The sequence below is a fragment of the Pleurodeles waltl genome, chromosome 4_2 (assembly GCF_031143425.1).
Source record: "Pleurodeles waltl isolate 20211129_DDA chromosome 4_2, aPleWal1.hap1.20221129, whole genome shotgun sequence".
In the NCBI taxonomy this organism is placed as follows: Eukaryota; Metazoa; Chordata; class Amphibia; order Caudata; family Salamandridae; genus Pleurodeles; species Pleurodeles waltl.
The window spans coordinates 1,050,114,340-1,050,129,014 of NC_090443.1; the positions used below are offsets into that span (position 1 = coordinate 1,050,114,340).

At 46.4% G+C, this 14,675-nt stretch overlaps 1 protein-coding gene across 4 annotated transcripts in view; it reads right to left on the bottom strand.

The window, feature by feature from the left end:
- LOC138293717 (equilibrative nucleobase transporter 1-like) overlaps positions 1-14,675 on the bottom strand; it is a 383,365-nt gene that overhangs the window by 299,681 nt on the left and 69,009 nt on the right. For all 4 annotated transcript variants that reach the window (XR_011203087.1, XM_069233048.1, XM_069233042.1 and 1 more), the window contains exon 2: positions 4,530-4,621. The gene's annotated coding sequence lies outside the window, so the exon portion shown is untranslated. The remainder of the gene's footprint in view (positions 1-4,529; positions 4,622-14,675) is intronic.

Sequence of the window (14,675 nt, forward strand, 5' to 3'; positions counted from 1 at the left end):
TCATCCACCGTCGGCCTGGTCCTGCATCCACAGAAGGGTGAGCAGTGGCTCCTACCACAACCGGACACTCCATCATGAACTGGACTTGGTCCCCTTCCTTTGCAGGTCCTCTTCTGTCAGGATCCACCTTTTGTTTCTTATTGTATGGGACTTGAACAATCCTTTTCCAAAGTCCTCCTGTTGGTTTAGGGGAAAACCAGGTACTTACCTCTTCTCTACTGATCGCTGGTGGGGCCCCCTGGTATTTACCTCTTAGGGCTCCTATCCTCCAGCTCCCCTCTACTGATACCCCTTCCTTGGGTGGGGGACTGTTTTTCACATACCACTTTTTTAGTATATGGGTTGTCCCTCCCCTAGGGCCCTCACTGTTTGCCATTGCTTTTACCAATGCCTATTGCTTTCTATGCTATTTCCTGATTACTAGTGTGTATATAATAGTGTGTTTACTTACCTCCAGTTGGGTTATTGCCTATACAGTATTTTAGTATTTGTGTTACCATAATGAAGTACCTTTATTTTTGTAACACTGTGTGGTTCCTTCATGTGTGTAAGTGCTGTGTGACTTCAGTGGTATTGCATAAGCTTTACATGTCTCCTCGATAAGTCTTGGCTGCTCATCCACAGCTACCTCTAGAGAGCCCTGGCTTCTAGGCACTGCCTACACCTCACTGACCTGCTATAAGGTGATACCACCATAGGTGCTCACCACGCACCAGTCCAGCTTCCTACAACAGTGGTTCCCAACCTTTTGATTTCTGTGGACCCCCACTTTAACATTAATGGAACCCAGGGACCCCCACTCAATCACCATTAGAATTCGGGGACCCCCGCCTGAGTCATTACTGGAAGCTGGGGACCTAATTTGTCAATATTAATTAATATTTTAAAATTTTCTTGGCTCTCGCGGACCCCCTGAGAAGGCTTTGCGGACCCCTAGGGGTCCCCGGACCACAGGTTGGGAACCACTGTCTTACAAGGTTAAACTAGCTTCCTCAGCCGCTTGCATTTGCTCGGCGTTGGCAGGTTGCCCACACTCTAGCCCCCCGCGGTTTGGCCAGGCATCCCCGCAGGACACGATGCACTTTGTCATGTTTTGTAAATATTTTAAAGTACCCAAGAAAGTTTATATTGTTCCCCTTTTGAAAGCTTTTCTATTTAACCAAGGGAATCCTGCTCTTGGTTTTACAACTGCTTAGTGATGATTCAATTTTTAGTGTTGGTAGTTTTTTAAAGGCTGTGCTGCGACTCAGGAACTCAATGGCGACTGAATGTACTGATGAAAATTAGGCAGCTCCATAGTCACCAGGTTGTTTTACATGTTTTTAATGATCAGGTATTTATATGTATTGTATTGTTTGTGATTGTGATTCTTTTATGTTTTTTGTAACTGAAAAAAGTGTATTTGATTGATTGAATTGCATGATTAATATACGACAAACAAACGTCTATTTTTGCAAATCATCTCTGAAGAGGTGTGGATACAATATGTGAAGGGAACAGTTACTTGAACTGAAGTAAGCAAGCAAAGCGGGTCTGATGTCTTGTAGTGGAGACTGGAGGGCGGAGGTTTCTCGCCCCTAGAAACATTCTGCAAAAGAAATAGACTCCAATAGTCCATGTCAAGTCCTTTCATGTTGTGCAAAGCTATTGAAATCTGACACTCCCGTTGAGTTCACCCAATTATGTTTTAAAAATATCCTATGTGTGTTCCAAATGTCAAAAATTACCTCCAGTGCAGGGCTAGCATTTTGCTATGGGCGCCTGTTGGACCTGGACCTTTTCACAGGGTCATCTCCAAACTTTTTGTCTCCTTCCTCCTATTTTATCTGACCTCTCGCTGCTGGCTCTAGGACTCTGAGCACTTTATCGCTGCTGATCAGTGCTAAAGTGCAGGTGATCAGTGCTAAAGTGCAGGTGCTCTCCCTTCTAAAGTTGGTATGATTGGCTTACACCTAATTGGCACATTTAATTTACCTGTAAGTCCCTTCTACAGTGGTATCCCTATACCCAGGGCCTGCAAATTAAATGCTGCTAGGGGCCTGAAGTGCTGCTTGCGCCACCCACAGAAGTAGCCTTTCAAACCTGTCTCAGGCCTGCTAGCGCAGGCAAAAAAAAGCATTACATAGAAGATGTCAGTGCCAGAATGTTGGTAATACTGTTGTCCATGTACTACTGGGGGCCCTTATGTAAAACGTTACGCTTAGTATGTCGAGGAGCATATTTTGTCATGGATGCCCCCCTGACATAAGCCACGTTGTCCTCCCATATGCCAAGACTTCCTTCCAGTGTAACAGTGTCAGTAACTTCCCAAAGCTGTCAGATATGCCAACAATTTTCTGGCTGACATTTTCCTATGGGTGCCTCATGCCAAAACTGACCTACAGGGTGGCCAGCACCAGTATTGTGCTATGGCTATCCCATATGTAAGTACTGCCTCCAGTATGCTCATGCCAGCATTATGCCAATGGTGCTTCTATAGGCCAAGAAGCATGCCAGGCCCAACATCATACTTGCAAGCATAACACATTCTCATTTATGCTTACTTACGCTCATTCACTTACACTCAGTCTCGCTCACTCATTAGTGCTCACTTGCACTCCTTCATTTTCACTAAGTCTCATGCACTCACTCTTACCCAGACTCACTCAGTCGCATTGTCTCTCTTTCTCATTTCTACTTGCTCGCTCTCACACACACACACAATCCCAAATACAAACATAAATGCTCTCACATATACACACTCTCTCAGACAAATTCGCCCTCACCCACATACGCACGCAGCATACAGTTAAAGCCATTTTATTTTCCTTTCTTTAAAAAACAGTGAAGAAGCTTTGGAAGCAGGATGGAGAAAACCAAGTCCAGTCCTTTCACTGCCAGGACAGAAGTAGCAAGTAGCAGGCCAGCACAGCAAGGAACAGGCAGAGTGGCACTCCGTCCTACAGCATCCAGCTCTTCTTCCTGGTAGAATGTCCTCACTCCAGAAGGATTCTAACTCTGTGGTGTCAGAGGTCCAGTACTTATACCCATTTCTGTGTTTGAAGTAGGCAAACTTTAAAGACAATTCTTTGTAATGCACAAGACCATGCCTTTCCCTGACTTGGCCCCAGACACACCACAGGGGGTTGGAGACTGCTTTGAGTGAGGACAGGCACAGCCCTATTCAGGTGCAAGTGTCAGCTCCTCCCACCACTCTAGTCCAGGAAGACCCATCAGCCTGACGATGGGCCATCAGGATATGCAGGACACACCTCAGCTCCCTTTCTGTGACTGTCTACAGTGAATGCACAAACAGCCCAGCTGTCATCCTGAGCTAAACATATATTCAGCAGACAGGCAAAAGCAGAGAATGGTGAGTGAAGAAAATGCATACTTTCTAAAAGTGGCATTTTCAAACTTGCAATCTAAAAACCAACTTCACCCAAAAATTTATTTTTATATTGTGAGTTTAGAGACCCCAAACGCCATATCTCTATCCACTCCCACTAGGAAATTACACTTAAAAGATATTTTAAGGCAATCCCCATGTTACCCTATGGGAGAGATAGTCCTTGTAATAGTGAAAAATGAATTTTGTGCTATTTCACTATCAAGACATGTAACACACACCAGTACATGTCCTACCTTATCAATACACTACACCCTGCCCATGGAGCTGCCTTGGGCCTACCTTGGGCGTGACTTACATGTAGTTAAAGGGAAGGTTTGGGCCTGGAAAGGGGGTGCACTTGCTAGGTTGAACTGGCAGGTTTGAAACTGCACACACAGACACTGCAGTGGCAGGTCTGAGACATGTTTACAGGGCTACTAATGTGGGTGGCACAATCAGGGCTGCAGGCCCACTAGTAGCATTTGATTTACAGGCCCTGGGCACACATATTGCACTTTACTAAGGACTTACAAGTAAATCAAATGCGCCAATCATGGACAAACCAATCACCAATACATGTTAGACAGAGAGCATATGCACTTTATCACTGGTTAGCAGTGGTAAAGTGCCCAGAGCCTTACAGCCAACCAAAACAAGTCCTAAAAAATAGGAGGAAGAAGACAAATTGTTTGGGGATAATCCTGCAAAAAGGGCCATACAAAACACCCTGTATTTCATGCTTATACCATGTATCATATATATTCATACCTGATGCAGTGTAATTTAGGGCTCTTAGAACTTAGAACCTAGAGCTTATAACCTAGTGCTTAAAACCTAGCACTTTGAACCTAGCGCTTATAAGTGAAAACTTACAATTTAGCAATTTAAACGTATTACTTTAAACATAGCACTTGAAACCTAGCACTTTAAACTTAGCGCTTTGACCATATTACTTTAAACCTAGCACTTCAAACCTAGAACCATCTTTGTATTTGCAAACAAATCATACCCTTAGATATCCTTAGCCTCTTTCCTATGTGCATTTTAGTCACCAGAGTCCCCTGTAGTCATAGGACGTGGGCGCAGACAGCAGGCCGCAGACACAGCTAAGCTCCCTTAGAGATGACCAACCCTGGATTTGTTGATAAGGTCCCTTTACCTTTTCAAGATGTGTTACTTCAGGGGAGAATCATCTGCTCTGCACCCCTCACGATGGCAGCGCCTGATCCTCAGAGTACACGGCACCGAAATCTGTAGAAAAAAACAATGGTTTACTCAGGCAATACCAGAATACACATTTATTCAGAGGCATCAGGGAAGTGTCTTGACTGATGGAGAGTGAGAGCCACCAGACTCCTGCCGAGACTGAAACCACCGGCAGCACAAATACAAATCTCCACGGGCAGAGGTCGCAGAATCAGGCTGTTTGCGACCAGAAAAGAGTATTTTGGAATGTACCGACCCCATTTAGCGATTCTGTAATCCATTACTGAATTGCAAAATGTTTTGTAAGTTGGTATTAGGAAGAGGCATGGCAAGGGCGTCCCTCTCTAATAGCAAGTCGCACGGCCATTTAAGATTTTTTTTTACCGTGAATGTGGTTACTTACCACCAACTTCAAGTGGGAAGGGTATGCTCAGATGTGGGTCCCGTACTCACTGTGCCACTGGATTCAAGCTAGCCTGGCTGATGAAGGGTGATATCCTCACACCGACCCCAGGATGCTTGTTTCCAGCCCATGGAGGACCTGGCCCTGCAGTTTGGGCTGGACTGTTCCCACAGGGAATGGGGCCAGGACTGATTTGCATATGACTGGGTCCAAACTGTGGTGGCGTGGTGGGCAAAAAAACGATGGATTAAACCCAGATCTTTGTGACTAGGGGTGAGTGTTTGCATTGTTCAGCATTCCGTCCATCATCTGTTCTTTTCACTTTTATTTAAAAAGCAGTCACAGACATTGTGGTTTATTGACCCCAGCAGGCTACCATCTCCGTGAGTGTGCCCATTCACAATGGGGTCGCAAATTGCGACCTACCTCATGAATATTGATGAGGTAGGTCTTTGCAACTCCATTTGGAAACGCTAAATGTGTCTGAGACACATTTGTGCATTTAATTTAGCAAATAGTTGCAATTGAAGACTGGCAAAATTAAATGGCCATACATCTGGCCCCTGGATCCCTGTAAGAGGGGGCCTTTTCAAACTAAGGCCCAAATCTATGAAACTTCCATTTTGCATTTCCTAAATAGCAAATCCCAGGAAATAGCTATATAGGAAATGCAAAATGGAATGTACGAAAACTGTGCTCTCCTAATGAGGGATTGGATTTGTAGTAGACAAGGAAGGATCTCTTGGGCTCCAATGGGTGACACTGCCCCCTGGCTTCCAATAATGGAGGTTTCACCCCCAAAATAAGGGCCAGGCCGAAGCTGTGGGTGGTCACGGTGGATTATAGGCACATACGTTGAAACCGTCATTGTCTGAAGGAAGTGTAACTTTTAACAAACCTTGGTCAATGACACACAATGGTACTCCATGGTGTTCAACGATCACAGACATGTTTTGCCCTGTTTGCGGTCCATCCCCGATTTCATTAGCGTTCTATGAAACTGCTGACCACTCTTGCTAAAAACCCTAAAACTGGCAGATCTTCAACCCCCATCTTTGGGGAGTTTGTAATCAGCAGACAAACCACAGACCATACTCTAAAGGGGGGGCTGCAAGTCTCAGCCAATCACAAACAGGCCTCGCGAAGTTATCTCTGTCTCATCTCACACTGCCCATGTGCTCGTGCATCACACGTCCTTGTGCACAACACTCCTGTTCAAAGAGATACTGCCACATAAGCAACAAAAACTCAAAATATTTAAAGAAAAAATGAACAAGAGAAATGCTGAAGTGTAAAATCACAAGACGGGTTATTTTAGGAGATCACAAGCGGCTCCCGACCTCGTGCTCAGGCCTGGAGGTGACTCTGGTACAGATGTGTACACCCCGTTGAGAACAGCATGTGGTTTGGGGCAGCCCCCCCCCATTACTCACCCACAAGTCACAAGGATGCTCGGAGCCACTCAATCTGGCGCCCCCTGGTGGTCTTTCAGTGTCACCTGCCTACAATGGCTTCAAAGGAGCGACCACCCTGTTTGTAATTGTAATTGCATTTATATACCACTTACTACCCCTGACGAGGCCTTGTGGTCCTTCTTGGCGCAGATGTTACTCAAATCTGACCACAAAACCAGACAAAAGACCTGATGAATACAATGTACCTTAACAACAAGTGGAACGTGTCCCCCTCTAGCGGGGTGCCCCATCCTTGCTACTAATCTGGTAACCTTCCGAACAGCTTGGGTGTCTCACTCTCTCGCTCTGTTGACGTGTAATAATCTTAATCCAGTAAACTGGAACATAAAAAATATCTCTGTAATCATTCTTATACACTTTTGGGAATAAGCTACTCTCTCTGCGATAGCAGCCACATTCTAATGTGAGTGCAAGGCCCCTGCTGCTATAACATATTCAAGAGAGTACCACCCCCTGCTGCTGTAATATATTCAAGTGAGTACACTCCCCTGCTGCTATAACATATTCAAGAGAGTACCACCCCCTGCTGCTGTAATATATTCAAGTGAGTACACTCCCCTGCTGCTGTAACATATTCAAGTGAGTACACCCCCCTGCTGCTGTAACATATTCAAGACAGTACAAACCCCCTGCTGCTGTAATATAGTCAAGTGAGTACACACCCCCTGCTGCTGTAATATATTCAAGTGAGTACACCCCCCTGCTGCTGTAATATATTCAAGTGAGTACACACCCCCTGCTGCTGTAATATATTCAAGTGAGTACACCCCCCTGCTGCTGTAATATATTCAAGTGAGTACACACCCCTGCTGCTGTAATATATTCAAGTGAGTACACACCCCTGCTGCTGTAACATATTCAAGTGAGTACACACCCCTGCTGCTGTAATATATTCAAGTGAGTACACACCCCTGCTGCTGTAACATATTCAAGTGAGTACACCCCCCTGCTGCTGTAATATATTCAAGTGAGTACACCCCCCTGCTGCTGTAACATATTCAAGTGAGTACACCCCCCTGCTGCTGTAACATATTCAAGTGAGTACACACCCCTGCTGCTGTAACATATTCAAGTGAGTACACACCCCTGCTGCTGTAATATATTCAAGGCATCCTTTGGCAAAACTGTAATGCAATAAACAGTCATCTGTATTATGCATCCCAGATTGAATGCCAATGAATTTCTTCTTTAAATAGTATCTTACCCCAAAGATATTGTGTACGCCGTGAATATCTCAAGAGTCTAACATAAGAGACACCCTTTCGGTTACTTCATGTAATATGAAAACTCAATAATATACTTCGGTACTTCCTCAAGAGAGTTCAGATTCAATATTTTAAACTATCAAAGTTAATTTCTCCAAATAAGAAAATATATTCCTCACAATGAGGGGTAGGTGAAAAATTCCTCTCCACCTGCGGAGTTGACAGAGTTTTGGCCACTCCGTGTTAGGCATGTAACAAGAGGCTGCAGACAAATTCCTCACTCTTAAGTGTGGTGGTGTTTTCTCTGACGTGTGGCTCACCAACAGTAAGTTAATGAGCGCGTGCGAGAATTTGCATCTCCAGTGTGATTTTCGGGCACTAGGAGGCACCCGGTGAGATTTTCCAGATGCGTATGGTCACAACCATACACGTTGGAAATCTGCAGCTCGAGTAGAAAATCTACTCAAACGGCAGCAAAACCAACTCGAGTAGCAGGGCCCTTTGGCGTGCCGCATGTTGCTATTCTCGATTACTCAGTGCAGAACAAGCTTCGTGCACTAAAAATACGCGAGGGCAGCACAACGCAACAATTTCCACCCTCTCGCTAAACTCTACGGAATCTTGCAGAGTTTTTATGTAAGTCTGTAGAATGCACTGAGTGAAAACTCCACGAGTTCTGCCCACCCCTACTTAGAATAATGCTTCAGGGAAATTAAACAGTCTCTAAAGTACCCACCGCTGAAGTGAAGGTCCCGGGTGCAGAAACAAAGTATCTTGACTGCTTGGCAAGGGCCTGGTGGACCACAATTAGGAAGGGGTGTTCCAAGGGCGTCCCTTCCTAATAGCGAATCGCAGGGCCATGTAAGATTGTTTTGCGACCGTGAATGCGTGTGCCCAGTGCCTTCAGAAACGGCTGCTGCCATTTTAGAGTAACGTGAGACTTCAGTGTTCAAACTTCAATGAGCAATCATTGCTCTAGAGACCCAACATTCTGTACTAAGGGGGTTATTACAACTTTGGAGGGGGTGTTAATCCGTCCCAAAAGTGACGGTAAAGTGACGGATATACCACCAGCCGTATTACGAGTCCATTATATCCTATGGAACTCATAATACGGCTGGTGGTATATCCGTCACTTTACCGTCACTTTTGGAACGGATTAACACCTCCTCCAAAGTTGTAATAACCCCCTAAGTGTCTCCTGTGTCCACCTCCAGCCTCTCCTTTCTTTGAATGAGATCAGCACGAGTGAGTTTGGAGTATGACCATCAGGCACCCACTGAGTGCTGCATGGTCAGCCAGAAATCAGGACAGTCTAGCTCGAGGATTGGCACCCTTGACCCTTTAACGGTTGCCCCTCCAAAGCAGGGAGAATGGGGCACTTACCTATTGCGATAGCAGCCCCCAATGATGGACTTACCTCTCTTTTATTGCTGGTTAGAGGCTCACGAAATCTGTAAATACACCGAAGAACCGGCTTCTTATCTGTGCTGGACTACTTGTCTGTAGCGCCCTGAAAATGATAACTTAGAACCCATAGCTAACAGGTTTTCAGCATTTGGAGAAAACACCCTGGGGACCCTCTACAGCCCTCTACCATGCTTGCTATTGTCAACATTATACATAGAAATTATGACAACATCTAACATGTTATGTAAGTGATGGACCTGAACACATAATTTATCTCCTCGTATCCAGTTCAAGTCCCCTGCTTCCCAAGCTGTGGAAAAGTGGGGCGACCTCAGAGCATCGTAGTGACAACCTTCAGGCCTTGAAGCTGGGACCATCCTCAGGATACTGAACCCTGAGATGGCGCAGGGGCTGCATCACTGGCAAGGACCACTGACAGCATCTGGTAGCCCCGCTTAAGACTTCTGGGTGCTTTGTGAGTACCGGAGGGGCGGCAGGTGTTTGTGGGTACCCTCATGTGAGTGTGAGGGCGCACGGTACGGCCCTCCAGAGCTGAACTGCACTGGGAGAACTGAACACGCTGCATGCCAGGTACCACAGCACCGCTCACACTGCCTATACTGCATCTCAGGTACCACAGCGCCGCTCACACTGCCTACACTGCATCTCAGGTACCACAGCGCCGCTCACACTGCCTATACTGCATCTCAGGTACCACAGCACCGCTCACACTGCCTATACTGCATCTCAGGAACCACAGCACCGCTCACACTGCATACGCTGCAGGTCAGGTACCACAGCACCGCTCACACTGCATACGCTGCATGTCAGGTACCACAGCACAGATCACACTCCATAAGCTGCATGCCAGGTACCACAGCACATATCACACTGCATAAGCTCTATGTCAGGTACCACAACACAGATCTCACCATCACACTGTGCAGGCTGCATGTGAGGTACCACAGCACCGCTCACACTGCATTCGCTGCAGGTCAGGTACCACAGCACCGCTCACACTGCATACGTTGCATGTCAGGTACCACAACACAGATCTCAGTGCATACAGTACATGTCAGGTACCACAGCACAGATCACACTGCGCAGGCTGCATGTCAGGAACAACAGCACAGATCACACTGCATATGCTGCAAGTCAGGTACCACAACACAGATCTCACTTCATACGCTGCATGTCAGGTACCACAGCACAGATCTCACCATCACACTGCGCAGGCTGCATGCCAGGTACCACAACACAGATCTCAGTGCATATGCTGCACGTCAGGTACCACAGCACAAATCACACTGCACCGGCTGCATGTCAGGTACCACAGCACCACTCACACTGCATATGCTGCATGTCAGGTACCACAGCACAGATCACACTGCATATGCTGCAAGTCGGGTACCACAGCACAGATCACACTGCATATGCTGCAAGTTAGGTACCACAGTACAGATCACACCGCGAATGCTGCATGTCAGGAACCACAGCACGGACTACACTGTAAATGCTGAAGGCCAAGTATCACAGCACAGATTTCACTGTGTATGCTGCATGTCAGGAACCACAGTACAGATCACACTGCAAACATTGCATGTCAGGTGCCACAGCACAGATCACACTGCATATGCTGCATGCCAGGTACTCCAGGACAGATCAACCTGCATATGCTGCATGTCAGGTACCACAGCAACGATCATACTGCGTACACTGCATGTGAGGTACCACGGAACAGATCACGCTGCGTATAGTGCATGTCAGGTAAAACAGCACAGGTTACACTGTGTATGTAGCATGTCAGGTACCACAGCACACATCACACTGCATACTCAGCATGTCAAGTACAACAGCACAGATTACACTGTGTGCTCAGCATGGCAGGTACCACAGTGCAGATCACACTGCATGTCACGTACCTCAGCACAGATCACACTGTATACGTTGCATGTCAGATACCACAGCACAGATCACACTGGGTATGCTGCATGTCAGTTACCACAGCACAGATCACATTGCATCCCCAGCATGTCAGGTACCACAGTACAGATCACACTGGGTATGCTGCATGTTAGATACCACAGCACAGATCACACTGCATGTCAGGTGCCACAGCACAGATCACACTGCATGAATCTAACCTGCTTCTAATCTCGACCCAAGACACACACGACCTCCCGTGGAAGCCATGATCACAAAATCATGGGCGAGGCCTCGTCACAGCAAGAGCTGCATTAAGCTTCATTTCCCGGGGTACCATAGGGCCTCACACGGTGCCACATGGGGAGGGACCAAGTGCAACTGAGCATGCGTCAGGCTATCTCAGTCCAGCACAACCCATAGTTTTATTCAGCACTACCACTGAGTGGTCCCCCGGCCAATCAGGGACCGCTGCTGGCTGTAACATCGTTTCTTCAATTCAGACCTGCACCCATGACCCCGACCTCAGCCTCTGTTCCGGGGTCGCACTTTTGCACCCACTGACCTGTACTGGGCTGATGGAGTCAGGTGAGAACAAGGAGTCCATCCAGGCGCATTAGAATGTCTGACACCCGATGCACAACAAGGAAAGCCAATGACCACTACAGGAGGTGGATGCAGCGGTCTCAAGGTCCGTACTGTCAAACAAGGAACCAGTGCGTAATTTGAGCCGGTGATTTCTGGTGTTCTTCACCAGCACTTAACTATCAGCACCAGCACCTATGATAGGCTGCCACCTGGTGGAGCTGTTTATCTAATTTAGAGATGAGCATGACAACAGTTGTTTATTATTTCAATATATATAAAAAATGCCTAATACCTGTCACCTAGCCATTCTCATAGCCCTGGAGGCCTTAACTAGCCTGAATTGCCACACTGGAAGCAGTGTGATGGCCAGTAGATCTGTGGGTGCTGCCATTAGCAGTGCTGGGAGGGCAACCAGTGGTGCGGCTGCAGTGGCCTCCTGGCGAGGGCCCTGGCACTTAGTTTTCTACAGATTAAGCACTGGAGGAAACTAACCTTCTTGGGGTGACAGACACACTTGGGGGCCCAAGAGCCTTGTGTTCTTCGACCCCCTCCCCCTTATGCACACACCTCAGGAAGACAAAGGCCACAGGGATGTACCAGGGAGACCAGCAGGCGGTGGGTGAAGTCACTGGGCCACGGCTTGAATGTTGAAAGGCGGAGCTCGTAGGGAATGTCAGGCGCTTTAAAAAACACACATGGTGCGGATAACAGCAGCCTCTGACAGTCGGGCTGGGGCAGAAAACAGACCCGGGCGCCAAAAAAACGGTGGCCCTCATTAGTGAATTAGAAAGCTGAAAGTGGCCCAAATGTTCATATCGGGGCAGTTTTCAACTTGTAAAGACACCATGCAATGGGAGATTGTATGCATGTGTGGTTGCTGCAGGCAATGTTTGTGGTAATATCATGTAAACAAACAGCATAAACTGGCTGAGCAGAGCATGAAACAGGCCCACAAACAGATAAACTGACCCACACACTGACCCGTCAGACCAGTCCAACGGGTACTGCCTGATTGCCCTATAGACCAGTCCGAACCTGCAGACCTTGATGCAAGAAAACACATGGCATCAGCCCAAAATGTTGCAACCAGAAGCCGCACTGCATGCTATGTCGAGAACCTTTGGCCGTACAGTGATAAGGACTGCATCTGAGCAGCAGGTCTATTCTTGTAGAGTTCACGGCTATTATTCTGCTTGTCTGTGGTAGCTGTTACCCAAAGCCACCGGAATTCTGGAATTCAGCAATTCTGCAGCATTTTCTGCATATCTCTGGATCTGCCTCATTTGCTGCATAAGCCTTCATCCGCTAGATAATCTGCACATTTGAACAAAAAAACAAACATTTGTTTCTTACTTAAATGGATCACAAGTTATTAAAAATGCAGCAACCCCTGTCACCGTGAAGTGGAATGCACTTTGCAAAGCTCGACTGGTAAAATTTCAATGTGTTAGTGGTGTATTTAGGAGTTACACTGATAATATTGAAGTGACACCTTTCCCCAGAGAGTGCTGACTTGTAAAATGCCAAAATAATGAAGTAATAATATCACAAAATGCGTCGCATTGTGCCACATAATTTTGTGAATCTTGCTGTTTAATCCCAGTGGCCCTTGTATTCCCTCACACCTGCAGAGTTTCTCTTTCTAGCAGTGTTAGGCGGGAATAGCTTAACAAGCATTTGTAATGCAATTGGTCTCACATTTGTGAAAGTTGGAGCCTTTGGCGTGGAACATGGCTATTTTTTTTACTTTAGTTTTTCTGTGAGGAGTAGAGTGATGATATCTGCATGGTGCTATTGCCACTTGTATGGCCTTGAGGCGCTGGAGAACCAGAAAATTAGAAATAGGTTATGAGGGAGGGGAGAGAAGAGTAATATGCTGGCTGAAAAAAAAATAAGTAACAACTTCCTGGAAAAAACAAACACTCATAGAGAATGCAAGACTAAGTAAAGCATGTGAAGTGTAATCAGGAACAGCATGGTTACTTTAACGCCTTTACACTTATGCTGGCTGCAAAAAAACTGCAACATTTACTGTTGTAATGTGCATGAAGCAGCAAAAGGCTGCAGTACCACAGGCTGTCGCTAGGTGTCCCTTGGGACCTCTTTTGGCCAGATAAGGTACTGCACCCTGCAATCTTGAAATCAACCCATCCCCAATGACTCCCCTAACCTAGTGTGGGGACCCAGAGATGACCTAGACAGAAAGAGTGTGTCGTGCTGGTGGTGGTCCCATTGTTGTAGGACCACCACAGGTTGAGCTATGGGCATAAATGTTTTGCAAAAGAAATGCCCTGCAAAGCATTATGGGGCGAATTTCTGAGTGCAGTGAATATTGTAGTATCGGCTCTCTTGCTGTGCTGGGAGAGTCGATTTGAGGATTTCTGTGTTTTTTCAGTGTTAAATGCTCCAGTGTATATATTTTTCAACTGCTAAAACTTGTTAAGTGGTACTTATGTAAATCGCTTGTCCGATCGAGTTCGCTATATGAAACGTCACATAGTCATGTAAAGCGCTTGTCCGATCGAGCTCGCTATATGAAACTTCACGTAGTCATGTAAAGCGCTCGTCCGATCGAGTTCGCTATATGAAACTTCACGTAGTCATGTAAAACGATTGTCCGGTCGAGTTCGCTAAATGAAACTTCACATAGTCATGTAAAGCGCTTGTATGATCAAGTTAGCTATATGAAACTTCACGTAGTCATGTAAATCGCTCGTCCGATCGAGTTCGTGCTACATGAAGCTTCACGTCCTCATCTAAAGCGCTCCTCTGATGCAGTTTGTGCTATATGAACCTTTTAAAAAAACATTATTAAAAAAATAAAAAAGAACCCCCCCTCCAGGTTGCAGCCTTTGGGTGCAGACATCACATGGAAACAGCGGCATGTCCAAAAACAGGGAAGAGGAAAAAACAACATACGGCCATGCAGCGCAAAGCGGAGAGGCGAAAGAAAAAAGTAGTGTGCCACCCTAAACTATCTGGCCGATGGTGCAATAATCCATGTAACAATGTCAGTCTCTAAGACGGTAACAAAGCAGCCTCAAGGCGGGACAAACGTAAAGCATTTACCGACGTAATCAAGGGAATTTTGAGAG